Here is a 20,760-nt window from a genome sequence, read left to right on the forward strand (position 1 = left end):
TTGTGAACAGAACCGTGGGTTTCTTACAATAGCATTTTGTTTACTGCATATTATAGCAATTCTGCCGTTAAGGGTATCGTTGCCCACAAACTAGACCTGGCGTGCCGGATGCTGGGCTGAAAAAAGAATTCGTTTTCTGAACAAGGGCACGCAAATTAAAAAACTATTAGCAGGATGGCCCCCCCCTCCTTGACGGCGGGCTTTTGTTGAGAAACGATGCAACACTTCTGCAGTCACATCATATGCAGTCTGCAATCTACTTGGTACACGTGCTTTGCAGCAGGCATATTAGCCCTCTGCACTACCTTCACCTAAGTCAAATCCCGGGTTTACAAAGCACTGTTCTCTCGCCAAGAAGAGAATTAATCACACGATTTTTCTGGTCAATTATGTGAGGCCGGGTAATTGCCGGCGGGAAGAAACGCTGAGAAACACTGCAGCAGGTGCTTAAAAAGCTGAAACTTTCAAACACGGCGCCTTTAGGGTGCCAGCACCCGGTGGTATAGCGGTGGTATAGCAGTGACGAATAGCGGTCAGGAATGCTTTGTCAAAGGCTATCAAGCATAGGAGTAAATCCGCGTATAGGAAAGGACACATAGGCCAAGGGACGGAAAGGGTAGAAGTCACAGGCATTCAGACCGGTAGGCAGTATAGTTTAAGAGGGCTCAGGGTGGAGAAGCACGCACGCAGAGGCGGAAAAGAAACAGCATAGGCGGGAGCTTTTCTTTAAAGATAAGAATCGATCTATAGCCAAAATAAACCCTGTTGCAACATTAAGGGTTTGCTATAATAAGGTAAATATGGCGGGGGTCATGCAGTTCGGGGAAGAAAATTAATAGCTCGCTATGCCACATGGGGACTTTAAGGTTAAATCGCAAGTAACGAAAGGATGTATCTTTCGAAAGCAGTAATCTGCGGATCCGTTTACATCATACACAGTCTGTAATGTACTGGGTAAACGCGCTTTGCAGCAGGCATATCAACCCGCTGCGCAGTTAGCCCAGTAAGCTAAAGTGAGGAGGGCTGGCACCACGCACGGACGCACGGGGAGGCAAGCATGTGTCACAAACAGAGGGTGACGCAGTCAGGAGCGGAGGGCCCGTAACTTGGATAGTCATAGAAACCGCTTCCACAATGTTTACGAGGAGACAACCAGAGCCGGGGCGGTGAATAATCTGCTTCAGCCGAGCCTCAGTCGGGGACACGCCTGTGAAACTAATTTGGGTACATTGGGGACAAACATTCCCAAGCAGAGGCAAGTCTAGTGGCGCCGTGCATGGGGATTGAAAACTAAAGACGGGGTCTCGCTGTGACAGGCTAGCGCCCAGAAACAAGAGTCTTTATGGCGGCATTATGCCGCAAGGTGCCCACCCGGTTGGGCCCCACCGGAGGGGCAAGGCCAATCCAATCCATCCACCGCCAGCAGTTAGACAGCGGGGTTCAACGGTTGGCTCGCTTAACAAGGTCAGCGTTAAAGCACCTGGTTGTGAAGCTTGACAACAAATTCGATGCTGGTTTGACACAGCAGGACAAATGACCCAACTACCTCACAAGTCCCAGTACCTGACAAAATACCATTCAGAAAAGAAACAACCTGGGGGGGGGGTTTGGCTCTTGAGAGACCTTCCGTAGCTAGAACAAACCAGAGGGCACCCAGGAGCAAAATGGCCAACCTCAGGAACGCCCGACTGAACTAGGGAGAAAAGCAGGGCGGAGGTGGTAAAGGGAGCAAAAGTTGACCATACAGCTCCAAATACCGCGTAAACGGACGGGAAGTGGGGTATACGTCCTTCCTAGTGGCGGAAGGGTAGTAGAGACGTGCTTGGAGACAGAATACAGGTGCGGCCCCAGCGAGCAAGGAAACAATTAATCTGCATAGTGAGGGATTTCTGCGAATTGAGGCAGGGAAGCCCTGCCCGCGAGAGGCATGACCATCTGCTTGCGGTCAACGGCACAACGACATGTTCCTTCAATTTGCCTGGTGGCAAAATATGGGTAACCCAATTCCCCTAGTGTCAATTACGAAAAGCTAGTCCAGTATACCTGCTCCACACACCGAGCATAGTGGAGAAGGTGAAGCTAGAAGGCATAGAAAAATCCAGAAGAGAGCTACACAACACCAGGGCCAATGCATGCAAGGCCCCGGGGTGGGCGTCAGGCAGCATCGGCTGAAAATTGGTAGTTGCGGTAACCCCTGGAGGAGGAGGTACACCACTCGGGGATAGGATTAGACAAGTTCACGCGGAACATCGCGGGCATATTCGAACTAGGAGGGGGCAAGGAGGTCGCGAGGCTAGGTCGAGCTAAGGGGGGAGCTCCCTCCGATCGAAAAACCGTAGGGAGCGTGGCGGAGCTGACACGAGGAACCTAGTAGAGAACAAAATTACTAGGAGATAGATGAAAGGCTCGCAGGGTGTCCTTGTCATGACTCACGGCAGGGGCACTGGGGGAGCCATTGGGCGGCGTGCCGCCAGACAAAGAACAAAGATGACACTCCCGCAGTACCCCGGGGATGCCTTACGGCAGGGGTACAGACGGAGAAGATGACAAGGACCCCGCCGCAGGAAAATAGAGTAGATGCTCAAGTAAGGTCCTTGGGATGCCAAACGGCAGAGACCGCTGGGAGAAGGGAGGGCCCCTGAAAGGATACAGGACGAGCGGGACGGCACTTGCAGCCCGGGCAGGCCCAGAAAGGGACACCCTCCAAATCGGTAGCAAGTTGAAGCCTAGACCCGTGAATCGAAACACAGGGATTGGGGCCCCTCTCTCCTCTCCCAGGCAATTGAGGCGGCTGGGTCCAGAATGCGAATAGAAAATGATGAACAATGGATAAAAATGAAACATGGTCATTGAAGGACTAGAATAAGACCATGAGTGTTGAAATTTGAAACATGAAGATTTCCTGTTAACAAAATGTTTGTTGTGAAAATAAAACTGCGACCTTTTCAGGCACCAAAAAGTGGTCAAGTGCTAATTAAGGGAAAAGCGCGCAGCGATGGCAACAAACATGGGGGAGTGGGGAGGGAGTGCTCGCCGCCTGGACGGGGTTAGGACCCGGGCCGGGGAAGGCAAAGCCGGACCCGATCGAGGCCCGGGTAAAACGCCGGCCGGCGGCGGGACCCCCCCACGCCACGCCCCCCGCAATTAAAAGACCCGGCTAGGCCGGGGAGGGCAGGGATAGGCCCGAAAACAAAGGAAGCTCCCCCCCCCAATCAGGGGGCGAGAAAGATAGGCAAGGGGGGGGGTTAAGAAGGGCCAACGGCCCGGGAAACCTCATTTCGAATTTCCCCCCCCGCAAAAGAAGAAGAGAAGCCCACCCACCCACACCGAAGGATACGGGCGTCGCAGCCGTAGGGGGGAAGGGTAGCGGAGCTGACACGAGGAACCTAGTAGAGAACAAAATTACTAGGAGATAGATGAAAGGCTCGCAGGGTGTCCTTGTCATGACTCACGGCAGGGGCACTGGGGGAGCCATTGGGCGGCGTGCCGCCAGACAAAGAACAAAGATGACACTCCCGCAGTACCCCGGGGATGCCTTACGGCAGGGGTACAGACGGAGAAGATGACGAGGACCCCGCCGCAGGAAAATAGAGTAGATGCTCAAGTAAGGTCCTTGGGATGCCAAACGGCAGAGACCGCTGGGAGAAGGGAGGGCCCCTGAAAGGATACAGGACGAGCGGGACGGCACTTGCAGCCCGGGCAGGCCCAGAAAGGGACACCCTCCAAATCGGTAGCAAGTTGAAGCCTAGACCCGTGAATCGAAACACAGGGATTGGGGCCCCTCTCTCCTCTCCCAGGCAATTGAGGCGGCTGGGTCCAGAATGCGAATAGAAAATGATGAACAATGGATAAAAATGAAACATGGTCATTGAAGGACTAGAATAAGACCATGAGTGTTGAAATTTGAAACATGAAGATTTCCTGTTAACAAAATGTTTGTTGTGAAAATAAAACTGCGACCTTTTCAGGCACCAAAAAGTGGTCAAGTGCTAATTAAGGGAAAAGCGCGCAGCGATGGCAACAAACATGGGGGAGTGGGGAGGGAGTGCTCGCCGCCTGGACGGGGTTTGAGCCTAATCCTCACCACGCCTGTTTTTTACCTGCCGCGCATATAAGCGTACTGCACAGGATCGCACATCAATGGCCTCTCTTCCTGTTACATTTTATTGACATTTTTCCAATATGTTCTACAGGAAACCCGTTCACTAACGGGCCTGAAAAACGCAGAATAGAGAGCCTCATTTGCTTTCCGTGTCTGTGTAGACGTAACACTCAATGTGCAGCAGAACCAGGCTGTAAAGACGTCAGGCTGACGGAGATTGTGAGGATGAATCACGGCTCCCTCCGGACAAGACGGATAGCAGGGATGAGCACTGGGTCTCCAAGCTTGGCGGGCGCGAGAACGCTCTGCTTTATGTTAACCTAAATCTCGGCCTGATGAAGATCAGAGCGATTTCAGTGGCAGCTTTCAGGCCCTGACTGAGTGGGCAGCGGAGCTGCGACCCACTTCATTAAACTCCTTCTCAAAGTTGAAGCACTCAGACGTGCTGACCTCAGTGATTTAAAGAAAGGGCGGGTTTAGGGCCTAACAGATAGGCTGGTAAGAAAAAGATAACTTGAAATTACTACAAAGTAAACCAAAGAACTGTAATGCCTGGGTAAGAAAACAGCTGGTCAGAGCCCTTCTAACCAGCTATGTAATGGGATTATCTATACCACAGAGAACACTTATCAGAACAGAACATTGGCTTTGAGAAGCAAATAAAGTGTGGATTCCACTGAGAGGATCGCTGGTGGGAATAACAGTGTTGATTGAAAAGGCCATCCATGGCTTACCAAGAACTTACAACCTGCCCCTTGCTTGCCATTGGTTGGATTTATTATCGCTCTCATTTACTTGCTTCTGATTTGACGGCTTTCCTTGTCCCTATTTGTCTATTTTGTGTTAGTCCCTCCCTTGGAGCATAGCCTCTTTACCATCCTTTTGATAGGCTGAATTGTATCCTCCACTGCTCACTTTTTAGTCAACTACCTTTTTATTTTATGTTAAGCGCTCCATGAGATGGCATGAGTTTCCCAGCTCTCTCCCTTCTCTGCTGCTTCCCCACTGACATACCTGACTCCCGCCATCACTCTAATCCACTTAAAGCGCCTTGAGAATGACACATCAAATTCCTAGTAACTCACCCACTGATGGTTTTATCGCAGTACATCAAACTCAAGGAACACAAAGCATTTGTCTCCCTATGTCCGGGTGTTACAGCTCAAAAACAATAGTAAACTCTTTTTCCAAGTTGAGGGGATTTGACATTGTGCTAACAAAGGCATCTCTTTGTATTAAGCAATGTTTATATATCTCTTTTCATGAATTAACGCCTCTCAAAAAAATCCTTCACTTCTTTACAAGATAGTAGACGAATTAAAACCACTGTCTTTCCAGCAGCAATACACACACCTTGTGTGATCTCAAATTGCGTGTTTTATAATTATCCTAAAGCATTTTAAAATGTAGAAATGCAATGTGGCGGGAACAGTCCTATCTGTGTTTAACGTTTCTACCAATTTACCGTTTGCTGGAGTGTTTTTTTAAGCACCGCAAGCCAGATAAAAGGCCTCCTTGATTTTACAAACTTCAAGAAGGGATCAGCATAATCAGCATTTTGTGTACATGTTTTGAGTGCTGACACAAACTTTAATATTGTGTCTTTCATACAAATGTTCCTCGAGCATCCAAGAAACACAAATTAAATATGCCCTGGAACAATGTGTACCAGGTCACCTGTCGACAAAAGGCTGCCCAACGATTCATGTTTCGATAAGAGACGTGCGCTCTCAGGTAGAAAGAGACCTGCTAATTTACACCCCCACTCAGTTTAACAGATTCTGCCCCATAATGTACACACACCACCTGCAATGTTTATTTTATACAAATGAAGTGTTTACTCAATTTAAGACACAAGACGGGACATGGTTCATGTGTATGTATGTTCACCCCAAAAGTAGGATACCCACTGGTCATTGAGCTTCAGCTGACAACACGACGCCGAGTGGTATCTCAGGCCCATCAGATGAGATTGCAGGCCCACCAGTTATTACAGCTGTGTTAGAAATGGGATTTCTGGTTTGGCTAGGGCTTGCGCCAAAGCCAGACAGAAACCACCACTCTAGACAGGGCTGGGAGGTTATACGCCAAAGATAACCCCTGCTCACTCCCTTGGTAGCTTGGCACGAGCAGTCAGGCTTATCCCGGAGGCAATGTGTAAAGCGTTTGCGCGCGCACCCAGCAACAACACCCAAGGCCCACCACAAAAGAAACTCCACACAAGGTATTATATAAAAATAGCCTTTGTATTGTACCAAAACACATTAGATAAAAACACACACAATATACACTGTGCCAACTGGCACTGGGCAATATTTACAAGGGATTATCTACACTTGACAGGGCCACATGGACCACTGTCAGAACCATCACAAAGTGAACTTAGTAAATGTAGAATTTGGCATAAACATAGAACACAGCCCGTACTACTGGTAATTACTGCACTTCGTATCAGCCTGTAACATCAACTACATTAGGCTTCGTCTCATGTCAGGCGCCAACGCATTGTACGCCCGCTTTAGCATAACCACATTACCTAGTTCTCTCACAAGTCTAGCCACCTTCAACTGTAACCTCCTAAGCATAACTCATTTTAGGGAATAAAACTCACTAGCCTAACCCATTATATGCACCCCAACATCATAATCATACCGCACATTTAGAGGTATCAACACAGGGTGCGTAACCAAACTACATACATCACATTTCCTAGCACCACATCATATGTAGCACAAAAGTCACATTAGAAGTTTAACGCATTCGACACTAACGTCCTAATCCTAATTTACAGTAGGCGTAATCATATGAACATATATCACATTAGGGCCTGGCGCCCTACACCTCTAACAAGCCCCCCCCCCCTGGCCAACTGGCCATCTCAAACAGGGGCTTGAATGCCCTATGTCCCCCAGGTCAGGGCTGCTGCCTAGGCAGCAAAGGTCAAGGGTGCGCCACTGCGCAAAACCTAAACGTTGCAGCTGGCACTAAGTGCTGCACAGCTGTGAAAGGATGGGGCCAAGGAGTGCATCTCACTGCCAACTACTAACATGCCCCTGAAGAAAGGAAAGACCTAAACGTTGCAGCTGCCCACTACTTGCTGGGCAGCTGGGAAAGTTAATTATGAGGCATGGGCTCTCGAATCAACCATGTCCCTCTGGAGCGCACTGGCTCCGGAAATCCTTGTCAAACGTTGGAGCCATCTGACTCTGGAGATAAGGTGCACGTTGGAGCCATCTAGGCTCTGAAAACAAACATACCCCTGAAACGTGGCAGCTGCCCTCTAGCCAGCGGGGCAGCTGTACATGGTACTAGGGGACCGGCACACGGGGCCCTCTGGCCCCCCCTCACAAGGCTTTTAAATAAACTGGCCCCCAACGTTGAAGCCACTCAGGGCCCTTAGACTAATACTGTCCACGAGGGGGCGACCCGCTATCAGACGGGGCCGCCCAAGAACCCTAACCGCAGTGCCTTCACTGGCACTTAAAAGTGATTATCTGCTCCCTGCGTTGGAGCCTGCAGGCTCTGAAAACAACTCTGCCCCCGTTGTTGGAGCGGCCCGCTGCCATCCGGGGCCACTCCAAAAGCATTACTGGCACCATGCCCTGAAGAGCGCAAAACATGGAACCCCCACTCACCGGGACTCTGCGGCCGGACTCCGGTCTCCGCTTCTTTTCCTCTGCAGCTGGGCAGGCACCGGAAACGTGCCTCGCGCCCCCCTCCGCCTTCAAATCCTACTTGGCTAGCGCCCGCGGGGCTCTCCCTCAGCAACGGGAGCTCCGCACGGGCCAACACCATCCTCCTGGGCAGCTTCTCCGGCGGCATGCGCGGGACTTCCTTCACAAAACCGGAAGTCCCGCCCGCCGTCAGGCCCGTTGGTGCCTGACTTCCGCCCTTTCCGCAACTCGGGCTGCCACGGTGATTTCGGGAACCGGCACATTGCGGGGTGGGCACCCGCGACATAAATAAAGGAATAAGCGGGGTGGGCACCCGCGACGTATCTAAAGGAATAAGCAGGGTGGGCACCCGCAACAGGACACAAGGCGGGGGAATCCCTACGCTGGGGATTCCCTATAAAAAGATCGCAGCCCAGCGCTGCAGGCAGCAAAGAGAGGCGCTCGGGGAAACCAGGGAAGCGCTCTGCCATAGAAATGAAGCGCCTCTCAGCAGAGTGCAGGTACAGCGCCCACCAAGCGCTAGGGCAGCCTAGAGTCCATAAGGCTAGTAAGGAAGCACAGCAAATAAAGTCCAAAAAGGTCCCAGAAGTCTTCCAGGTATCCAGGGGCTGGGCAGGGCCCAGGGAGGCAAGCCTTCCCCTGGGCCCCAGCAGCAGCACGCCCCTGGTAGATTCGAGTCAGAGCAAGAACATTTTCATGGGGTCGCAGACCCTCGTTAATACACCAAATCCCTTTGTCTCAAGGTGCAAGGAAGGGGCGAACCAGATACAACTGGTTCTTGAGCACTTTGTTTTGCTCAGCCCCTCTCCCTATTCACAGAACAGGCCAGGGTCATCAGTCGCACCACAGGGGGTGGAGCCAGCATTGTGTGGGGAAAGCCCAGCCCTATTCAGGTCCCAGGTGTACTCCTCCCACCCATCTGGCGGCTGATCTCCCCATTCACCACTGGATGACTCCTCCTGACTCTGGGGATTCCCTAGCCCGTCACATGACCTCAGCCAGCCAATCGCCAGACAAGGCACTCATCTCACACTGCACACAGAAATGCCCACTTCTAGAAGTGGCACTTCCACACTAGGTACATTGACGCCGCACACATCATCGCGCAGCATTTCATCACACGAGTCCACACATACCAAACTCGCACCCGCACTCCCCACGCATCAGGAACTACCAGGGACACATACATTTCCCCCATGCATTCCTATGGGAGGGCAGGCCAACTTCACTACACGCACGCACTTTATCCTGGGACACAGTGGTAAAGTGCACAGAAGTCAAAAATCACTAACCATAAAAAGCAAAAAGTTCAGGGGTGAACCTGCCAGAAGGGCCAAGTCCAACAAGCTGGAAATGCAAAACGTAAAGTTCCAGAATCCAAACTGCTCCTCGTGACAGCACCTGCACCAGTTGACAGTAAATATCATGGCAATGGGCCTCTTTACAGTCATGATGACAACTGAGTGTGCAGTCACGTCTGTGGTGCAAAAGCATACTTTTACATTCATGCTCTTCCACTCCACAGCCACCTATCTGCTTAATGCTTTTTATTTAATTAGGTTGCTATTGCAGTCCCTCTGCAGAACTCTGAGATTGACTTCAAGCACAGGGATGGGGGCCTGCAAGGAACAGGAGACCCCCATCCATTCATTTGCAGCATAGAAGTTTACAAAAGCAGCCATTCTCAATGTGGAAAATTACTCCTCTGTCAGTCATGTGCTTTCTGTTATTCAGTTTTACGCAGCCCTGTTGGGTTTCTGAGGCAATCTTGCACCTCTACTCTGACCTCACTACATTGAGAAACTACAGCTAACTGTTCATTTCTGACTATGAAATAATGAGGATGGTGCTCAATACACTGCAGGCCTTTCAGCGGCACCGTTTTATAAGAAAATGTCCCTGTTTCTAGTTTGGTTGGCCCATCTCTGATGGTGATTAGCGCCTCATTAAGTCTCACCCTCAGAAAGCTTTTTAACTGTCTGTTGTTGAAGACCTATTTTGTACATTACATATGGTTTTCAGTCAGCCCATTGCCTACCACTGGGTGTCTTTCTTGTCAAATTTTATTTTCTTGCTTGTTATAATATGGCAATGCTTACTTTCCTTTTCTTCTTGTGTCGGTCCCTCAATGGAGAACAGCTTCTTTAATATTCTTTAGATTGGATTACCTTATCCTACCAGTGCTTACATTTAGGAAATTATATTTTAGGTCTCTCCTGAGACGGCGCATGTGTGGTTGCTTGTGAGACATTTTGCTAGCATAGATGGGTCTTACAGCCAGCCCATTGCTCACTAATGGTTGAATGCATCATCGTTCTTATATCCTTGCTTCTCGTTGGTCCATTAGTGCTGGCTTCACTTTTGCTTCGTGGGTTTGTACTTTATTTTTTTTAGTTGATTGCCCTGTCCCTATTGGTTGCCCTTTCCTCGTTGTTTGCTTGTCATTGTTATTTGCCCTAGCCCTCCTGGGTTGTTGCTGTTGCCTTGTGTTTCCCAGTCCCACTCCCTACTACATTGTTCCTTCTCCTGTCCCTCCTACCCCCTCACGCATTGTGTTGCTTCTCCTGTTCCTTCCAACCTGTGATGCTTCTTCTGATTCTCCCTCTGTCTGTTGGGCTGCTTGCTCTTTTGTCCTCCCCCTGCTGTCTTTGGTGTTGCTTGCCCCCGCCCACTGTTCCTTGTGTTGCTTGCCCCTCTTCCCACCTGCTGCTGTTCATCATCTTGCTTCCCCTGCTTTATTTTTTATTTTAATTAACCTGCAATGCCCCACAGTGTTTTTACTTGCTCCCTCTAACCCTCCCATCCTTCCTCAATAAAACCATTGACCAAGCCAAATAGCTCTTGCATATGCTAGAGCTATCCGGCTTTGTCATTTTTTTAGCCATGTTTTACAGCAGAGAGGAAGCTGTACAACATTGTTGAGAGTAAACAAAAAGCACTATTATGCAGTCAGCGTTGACCATGTCGTAGTGATTTTTTTAACTTTTAGAAATGCTACACAGCAGCCACGGCGCTGTACCACACGGCTAACAAAACAATTGGACAAAGCCAATAAACCTCGCATAGGCTTAGACCTGTAGGCTTTGCCAATTCTTGTTGGTAGCAGATTCCACAATTGTGACTAAATAGGTCCTGACCACAACTCAACTCAGAATCGATTTTCAGTAGTGTGTGGCCATGGCAGTAGAGAGGAAGATAAGGGTTTATTTTTTCAACCTCCTCCAACACACCCATACACACACGTATGCACACACACAGGCACACACAGACACAAGTTGATATGAGCACTGCAACACACAGGTTAACAGGCACACGCACACACTCGCACACACAACATGGGTGAGCATGCACCCACATATCAGTGCATTATTTAGAAATGATTGAGTACCTGTGCCCAAAGCTCTGTTCAGAAGCCCGTGGCCTTACAATTAAATGCCAGCCCATGGAATGCCAAAGCTGCATAGTCTTCAATTTGTTCAGGCCTCTTTATTCCACTGTCAGACATTCCCTGCCCCTTTATCTCATCCATGAAGGTACTAGCTTTCTCCCTTTGTTACAGTTTTCCTGTCTATCTCCTTCTCCATCTTTCCACTTTGTTTGTTTTTCCCTCTCTTGCTCTTGGGAAACATCTGATGCACTTAAATAAGTGCTGGTCCCCAAAAATAAGTTTTGGTGGCCCTCACAGGCAACCGCTGGCTCACATTAAGCACTGACACCCATACTCATTTGTGCAGATGCACACACATTACATATATGTTTGGACACACACAGATACACACACCAACTGCACATGCACAAATCTTTCTAATACTCATATTGTTTTTTTTCTTATTTAATGCTCAAGCTGTGGTCTGGATTGAAGAGTATTTGCTTCTCTATCAGGTAATTTGCAGCAGAGTATGGAGAACCTGTCAAGATTTCTGCTCCTCCTTTTCTGGCACATCAATTAGGGTGGATGGGGCTTGCATTACAGGATTTTCCTGAAGTTTTCCTGTCTCAAGAAGGGTGATACACCTCATAAATACTGAGTGAAATTAGGAAGAGGGGCATGGAGGCAATGACTGGACTGCCACATTTGATGACTAGCTTTAAAAGAGGTGCAAGACGACAGTTAACAGACTTTTCACATAAACCACATCCTGAAGTCTCACTTACTGTTAATAAGTGTCATACTTGGAAAGCTAGACTTTCTGTCCCCTTCTAATAATGGTGTCTTTAATATTTAGCATATTTTGGTCAAGTGTACTCAAATTTAACATCATTTGGTCTTTGGAAGCAGGCTGAGATAATCTGGTTAGACTGACTGTCAGTGAACACATAGGAATCCACCACAATCTTTTATAGCAAATAGTGAAAAAGAACTATGTGCATCATTATAAGTGGGTGAAAGTGTAATGTCTTATTTGGTTCATGTTTCGTCCTGAGGGGAATCTTGTGAATCTACATTATTATAAGTACCACTGTAATGCCTATGCAGGTAGAAATTGGAGTTTCCACCCACAACAGAATCACATGTTGTGCCAATTTTTTTCACTTGCACGTTTCAGTAGGTAAAATCTCAAACAAAGTGTTTAAAAGTAATGCTCTAGAATGGTAGAACTACATGCAGGAAGCCGTGATAAAGCATTGATCCCCATTCCACCCCCCATCGCCGTTCCCTCACCATCCTCATTCCACCACCCATCGCCGTTCCCTCACCATCCTCATTCTGATGGGCAATTTTTGCAAGTGCTCAGGAATTTTCCCCAGCTGAAATACTGATATCCATATTATCAATATTTTTCTGTGTGAAATTCTGAAGTGGCGCTCCCGTAAATGTTGTAATGAGTGCCTCTGTCTACATTTTTATATTAGAATTATACATTATATTGAGTTTGACTGGCCATTGTTACATATGTAACTTCAACATTTAAGCAATCAGTTTAATCACAGTGAAAATAATCCAAGGGAATGTTGCTTTTTTGGTTTTATTTGGACCTGAATATCCCCGGCATGGTGAACGAGTGTGTACACTTCCCTAATTGGCTGAATGCTTGTGAAACTGGTCTCTAAAATGTTTATCTGGTCCCTGGGTCAAGATAATCTAGCATGTGCACAGAGGCCCATGCTGCTCCCTTTTGATGCAAGGTCCAGAACCTGTTCTGTAACCTGTAGAGGTGCACAGCACAGAGCATATTCTCATATGAGGCATAGGAATATTCTCCATGCCCCAGATGAGTTGCATAAAATGCTGATGGCAGTGTATCAAGTTTTGTGAATCGGGTCCAGATGCTTTTCTCCGTGTCAGGGAGTGGGACGTCTGCTGACACATTTCACATAAATCTCTGCTGTTGACTGAACCCCAATTCCCTGTGCTGACTCTCTGTGTGCATATTGAATGTGTGTGTGTGTGCGCACATAGTGAGTGTGCAGCACATGTATGGTAGTAGGACTTTTTGTGTGGTGAGACTCTGAGTACTGGACCAGGGGGATCTATTTTGAATGGCCCCTGCTTTAGCATGGCAGAAGAAGGTGGGTGAATACAGCTTCCCCACACAGTGGAAGGTATATTAACTACATTCTTGGGGCTGTCGTGTTGAGAACCACACACTGAAGTGAAGGAGGATGAGAAAAGTCTCATTTTAGAAATTCAATGAGGACTGTATTAGCAAAGGGCTGCTGATTAGTTGTTCACGAGCACCGCCATTTGCAACATGGCAGGGGTAAAGGTTTGGACTGCAGATTCTATTGTTCTAGGCAAGAGCTGTTCTTTGTCTTTCCCTGATTACTGCTTATGGTAGTCTAATGACTGGCAGATGCAGAGATCTCATATTCACTGGGCCTTTGTTTTTGATAATCCTGTTTGGAGTCACCATCTTTGCTACTTACTGTGAGAGCCAATACCAAGCTCAAGTTCCAAGTCTGAGAAACAGCTAGATGACAGTTGAAATAGAACCACCCCAAATGAGTTCTGAAACCGTGTACAGTGGATCCGCATCCCTCGTCCAGAAAATGTGCATAGAAGTGGAATCCAAACCACTCCACTTTGTTCCAGTTCTAAGTTCTTCATGATCAAGGAAGGGAGAGTTTCTCAGAGTACTCAAATGACTGCTGTCTGTCCAGGGTTGGGGTCTGCATGACAGTTAGTCTTTCAGCTGTCAGGAGACATTACCCAAAGTCTTCACTGTCTACTAGAGGCGCTGAAGGTCTGCTTCAAGCCTAGAAGTTGGCCTGCCTACCTGTTGAGAGGAGGAATGAGTGTGCCTGGAACTGCAGAAAGATACATTGTCCTGGAGGAGAAGCCTGGTGTGGTGAATGGTCAGGGAGAACAAGATGATTAAAGGGATTAAAGCCAGGAGTGACCCCTGTGTGGTAGGGTTCCCCTGATCTCCACAAATGTTTCTGATCATAAACCACAAAAAGTCTTCTGCAAAAATCTATTCTTGCGTGAAATCAGTAGCAGCACCCATGACTGAAAGTCCTCAACAAGCTTGATATCAGATTAGAGGTACCACCCGCTGCACCTGTGTCTCATGTGCATCCAGCCTACGGAAGCCACAACTGAAAAAAATGAGGACTGCCACCTGGAGCTGCCACTAGAAAATTCTTTTAATACATCAGGTTTCTAGCAAGGCGGCCACCATGACAACTCAGAAGCTGCTGTCAAAGGAGAAGGACCATTGCACTCATCCATTCAGTATGTTCCCAAACTGCAAATCCAAGATACTGTTAACCGCAGGGCCTGAGAATTGTAAGAAAAAGAGAAAATGAGTAGCTGACTGAAGTCTGCAACTAAGAACATGAAGTGAAAAGTGAAATGTCTTCAAAAAAAGGGGGTTAACCCAAATAACCCTCTGGCATCTGGGTAAATAAACAGAATTACATAAAGATAGTAATGCTTCGGGAGGGATCTAATGAACAGTAGGATGAAGAGGTAATTTAATTATCCCTTCCTAAAAGACTTATTCTTGTTGAAAAATCTGTATTTATATTTCAATCAAAAGTCAAAAGCAATCCAGCAAAGAATATGTATGACTTGTGTAAAGCAAACATTTTTTGCATTTATTATACACTTTACATAGCTTGTATGTCTTTTTTTGATATACATATATACAAATATTTATACCACAAACACTTTAGGTATAATATTTACATTTTACACCTTTCTCCTTGCCCTACTAATCAATAAGGATGCTCTCAATAATATTTCACACCAGCATTCCTTTACACCAAAGAACACTCTTCTCAAGAAACTCAGAGGTATATTCCTTCCACCTTAAACTTGTTGAATATTCATTATTTATTTAATCACATTTTAAATTCCTACGAGTGTCTTCAATTTAACTGTCGACGCGTTTCAGCCTCAATAGTCTCAGGCCTCTTCAGGACTAGTGAAAAGTGAAATGAGCATATAGGCGCAAAATCACCTTCAATGTGACTGACTGATTTTCTCCTTTGCACGATCACCACCATTTCTGAGATAAGGCTCCATTATTTTATTCACTGAGGATCTCCGTTACTGGGGGAGAGTATCGAAGGGTGAGCACCTCAAGATTGAAAGCAGGATTTCAACCAAGAGTCACAGTCCACTAATTGTTGTCTGTAGTTTGATATTATGCTATGTCATTTAAGTATGTTTAAAAAAAATGTATATAAGCATTGTACTGGGCAATACATTATTGTGTCTGTTGGTTCACTGTTGAATTCAGAGCTTTAGTCCCACACACAACCTCTCTGGGAGGCCTTTGCCTAATTGCCCTCACTTACTTGTGAGTCTAGTGTGGAAGGGGTATACTTGGCCCAGTTTGGGGAGTAGTGGAATCCAGGGTAAGAAAGGCAAGTGACCTCAACCATCAATGTTGAGCCCAATAGCCTATGTCTGCTCTAAATGGAATGTGACCTATTGTCACCAGCATTCACTGAGTTGAAGGTTTTTGTATACTATATATATATTGAAATTCAAGAAATATAGCAATGCCTTTCACTACAGGCACCCACAACTATGTTTTCAGTGGAATTTAGGGGTGACACTGTTTACCTTTACTGCATTGTGAATGCTTGTGTGCCAGCACACATGTGCACATCACTTAAAAGTGATATGGTTTGTGGGCCAATGCATTTCTTTACCAGTGTGTTTTCTTTCAATCCTTTATCTTGTTTTCTTGTTTTTAGTCACACTTACCTGGTTTCAGTGATTCAAAGTCAGTAATACCATGTCTTTATAAAAAATATTTCCTGTGATGTGCATTGCATCAAAAAAGGCTATATATATTTATTGTACAATTGCCTATCAGGAATGACCTATGAGGTTCTAGTAAAATGATATCAGATTGTTAACATATTTTCAATAAAATGTATGCTAGCATATGACAAACCCTTTTAGGCTGCAGCATTTTTGTTTTACTTTTTTCATTCTTTTTTTGTATGCTTGCATTAAAAATTAAACACCACGTCAGCTTGCCAAGGCCAGACCATTGTTTTAGCTAATGCTAGTTTTTTTTAATTACCATTCAAAACGTTGTTTTATTGTTGACATTGGTACTTTGTAGCTATTACTATACATTTTCTGATCAACTCCATTGAGACCCAATTGGCCCTCGTTCCACTTTTTACTTTCTGTTCATCCCATTCAGGGAGACCCCAATGAGCCCTAGCACACGTGGCACTGTTGTGCATTTGGCAATGCCTTCTGTCCCACCATGTTCTGTGCTGTCTTTAACTTCTCCTGCCTACTTCTGCTGCATTGTTCCACTTCTTTTTTGCAAGTTCATTCAGCCACTCTGCTTACTGCATGTGAACGGATTAATTGAATTCCTCTTTCCATGCCTCAGAGTTGGTTCTGGTAACCTGGAATCTCATATGCAGGTCATGAAAATCATTGTACACCTTCAAATGATAGATTAGAGTTGCCCTCTTTGAATTTTCTTATGACTGAGTGTCCAGCACTTAAAGGTAACACTATAATATAGCATGTTATGTGGCTTTATCACAATCTAAGCTCCAATTTTGCATTAACCTTGTTCATCTTCAGATTGTATAACTACTGAATAAGCAGCATAGTTACTTGTGGCCTATGTATTTTAGTCTTTTACAAACTCTTTGTGAGTACACTCTCCTTCCTGGTGGAGCTATTGTACTGCTTCTCAGAGTAATATACAAAGCACCCATAAACGCTGGCATCTTGGGTGCAGAGGAGAGGGAATGTGACCCATGTTCTGTCTCTGTTTGCCCTGCACCCCCTTGGACTTTACAATCGCAGCTCTTCAATCCTGCCTGAGCCAGGAGGCAACACAGAAAAAACAGACCTGCCACACACCTTAATATGTCTAGATACTTTTCAATGCAAAACAGTAACTGAATATATCTATCTATCTATCTATCTATCTATCTATCTATCTATCTATCTATCTATCTATCTATCTATCTATCTATCTATCTATCTATCTATCTATCTATCTATCTATCTATCTATCTATCTATCTATCTATCTATCTATCTATCTATCTATCAAAAAGACAAGGTGGATGCTGGAGGCTCAAGGTGAGCTCAAACATCTCCATTCTGCAGGACATGGTGGCAATTCCTGTGGAGCCCAGTGTTCTCCAGGTGGACGCAGGGAACATCACCCTCCGATTCAGGTATTGAATGGGTCACAAACATGCACTGAATTTAATAATGATTGCTGCAATGTGTTTATCAATTGATTTTTGATATTTTAAGTAGGTGGGTGTTTACATAACATATATTTTATAATATAGCTGCAGTTTATGTATGTATCATCCTTGGCAGCCAATTGACCATGAAATGACAAGTTAACGCAGTTGCCTCCTCCTGCTTCCACGCACTTTGTATGCTCTGCAGAATCTTCAGATGGATCCCAAGCAACACCAGAAAGACTCACTCAGACCCTCATCAGCAGCTGCCTCGACTACAGCAATGCACTCTATGCCGGCATCTCATCCACCTTCTCAGAAGACTCCAGGCCATACAGAACGCTGCAGCCAGACTCATGCTGAACCTCCCCAAACGAACCCACATTGCCCCCACCTGAGAAAACTCCACTGGCTCCCCATCCAGAACAGATGCCTGTTCAAGATCCTCATGCACACCTACAAAGCCCTTAATGACCTAGGACCTGCCCACCTCAAACATTGACTGAACATCCACCAACCCACTTGGCACCTACTCTCCTCTTCACTCATCCTCACACACACTCCCTGCATCCGCCGTACCCATAGTGGCAGACACTCCTTCTCCTACATTGCAGCTAAGACCTGGAATGACCTCCCTCACCAGCTCCGGAAGGCCCCCTCTCTGGCAGACTTCAGAAAGAGACTCAAGACCTGGCTCTTTGACGGAGACGCAGCAACCAGATACCCCTAGGAGTGACAGAGTTGTGCTTTACAAATGCTGATCGATTGATTGATGGCGCAAATGATTTGCATAGACTGTAGCAATACTTTTTATTACTGAATTTACTGCTGTAGAAGGTATACCAAATTGTTTTCTCTGGGTTTGGAAGTATTGCTTGCATTATATACAGTGGGGCAATGGTGGTGTTCTCAAATTGTTATTATGGGTGAAGGGATGTCCTTAAATGTCACACTGCTTGACAGTAGGCCTGGGCAGCAACTCCACTCTGTTCACTAAGCATGCAGAGTTTTTCCCACTCCGCATAGAGTACTGAGTTCTGAAAAACTGCGCAGTGCATTTTTTCCTCTCCTGCGGCTCACCAGCATTAAGTTAGCAAGTGTGAGTGAGGAATATCCAACACTAGGCCACCTCCCGGTGAGGGTTCTCATTGTGGTCCGTCGCAGCAGGTCAAAACCACTTCCTTTGAGAAATCTGCTGCTCGATTTTTGGAAGCTGACGCTCTTGTAGAATATCTACTCGAGCAGCAGAAAGAAGCTGCGCCCTCTTGCGCTGTGTGTCGTACCATTTGTGCTGATTTTACAGCGTGGGACACATGCCCGGCACTCAAAATCAGTGCAAGCAGTACGACCTACCTCACTCCGATGCATGCAGATCTCTGCAGAGTTTTTTTGGCTCTTCACGGAGTTCTGCATAGCAGAACTCCGCCCAGACCTACTTGACGGTCACTTGTAAAGTGGTCTCAACATGCAATGGGCTTCCTTTCATCAAACGTAAATATGCCGATGATGAGTCAGTCTTGCTCAAAATGGAGTCTGACCTTAAGGTCTGTACATCACCCTTACAGCTATTTTCAACATATGCTCCACTATCACCCAGTTCTACCATTAAGCTACAATTAGACTGCTCCTTCCTAGTGGAAACATATCTCAAACCACATTAAAATCCTATCAGCCCAAGTATGGTGCCTAAAGATCACTACTTCAAACCCAAAAAAGCTCCGGCATTATTATCATACACACTTCCATCCTAACTATGACAAAATGAATTATTTTATAGTCTTCTTCAAAGAACTACAGGAATACTACCTCATCCTATGGAAAATTACAATTCTCAAAGGGCCCATTAGTAATTTATTCAGAAACATATCTGTTGCGCTTAAAAAATCCTTCTTGTGTGTAAACTATTATTCACAAAAATACCTACTACTCAGGAATATATGTGAAAGTTAAATAAATAAAAGCATTCAGGCTACCTTCTCTGCTCTCGCACGGGGAGGAGCACTTGGTCCTGAAACTAAGGCCGCTACCTCGGACCTGGTAAATCCTAGTCTGGTGAGCTTCCCACCGATTGCACCCCAATCTTCACTGGAACTCCTTGCCAAAATAAGATCTGGTTCTCCTCTGGACCCATGTCCCGCAAAGTTTTTAGCTAAAATAGCTTGTGCTATTAACCCCCTGGTGAACCCTATTCTAAATTGTTCATTGCTTACAGGGACTGTGCCGTCTGCCTGGAAACAGGCAATGGTCATTCCGCTCCTGAAAAAACCGTCATTGGATCGGGATGTCCATGCTAACTATCGTCCTATTTCTTTACTCCCCGCTTTGGCTAAAGTGACAGAAAAGCACGTCCAGTCTGTCCTTTCTCACTTTGTGGAGGCCCACGGCCTCTTACACCACACCCAATCCGGCTTCCGTACTAACATGAGCACAGAGACCGCTCTGTTAGAGGTGGTGGAGGCCATCAAGGAAGTTCAGGACTCTGGGGGAAAAGCACTGTTGGTGTTACTCGATCTCTCGGCGGCGTTTGACACCGTTCCTCATGACCGCCTTTTGACCCGTCTTGGGGAGATCGGGGTTGGAGGTACGGTGTTTAAATGGTTTAAGTCTTTTCTGACCAACCGCCAACAGACAGTCTGGGCACCTCCGCACTCGGCGACAGTGCCGCCTCTGGAATTAGGAGTTCCTCAAGGATCTATACTAAGTCCGATCCTTTTTAATATTTATATGTCCCCTCTGGCGGCACTGGTCGAGTCTTTTGGAGCCCAGATTGTTTCTTACGCCGATGACACTCAGCTTCTTTTCACGTGCAGCAAAAATATGGATTTCAATGGAGACCGTATTAAGAGCTGCCTGGCTGCGCTCTTTACATGGTTCCATTGCAATCAGCTAAAATGTAACTCTGATAAATCGGAGGTTCTTTTCTTTGGTTGCCCTCCTGATCCGTGCTGGAGGTCTTGGTGGCCTGCTGACATGTTTCCCCCTGCGGATGTGGCCTTGGTGGCCAAAAATCTCGGCGTTAAGTTGGACAATTGTCTCACCTTGAAACCGCAGATCCAGAGCCTAGTTGGCCAATGCTTCAGCATTTTAAAAATGCTAAGAACATTTCTTCCTGTTCTGTCCATCGCTCACAGGAAGATCACGGTGCAGGCCTTGATAGGCTCCAGGCTGGACTACGCCAATGTCCTGTACCTGGGTCTCCCTAAGTGCCTTCTCTCGCGCTTACAAGTCGTGCAGAATTCGGCCGCGCGAGCTATTTTCGGCCTTAGCCATCGCTCGCATGCCACGGGACTACTGCAATCCCTGCACTGGCTCCCCATTAAGAAGCGTATTGAATTCAAGGCACTTACCATGA

This window comes from Triturus cristatus, chromosome 10 (genome assembly GCF_964204655.1).
Source record: "Triturus cristatus chromosome 10, aTriCri1.1, whole genome shotgun sequence".
Classification (NCBI taxonomy): Eukaryota; Metazoa; Chordata; class Amphibia; order Caudata; family Salamandridae; genus Triturus; species Triturus cristatus.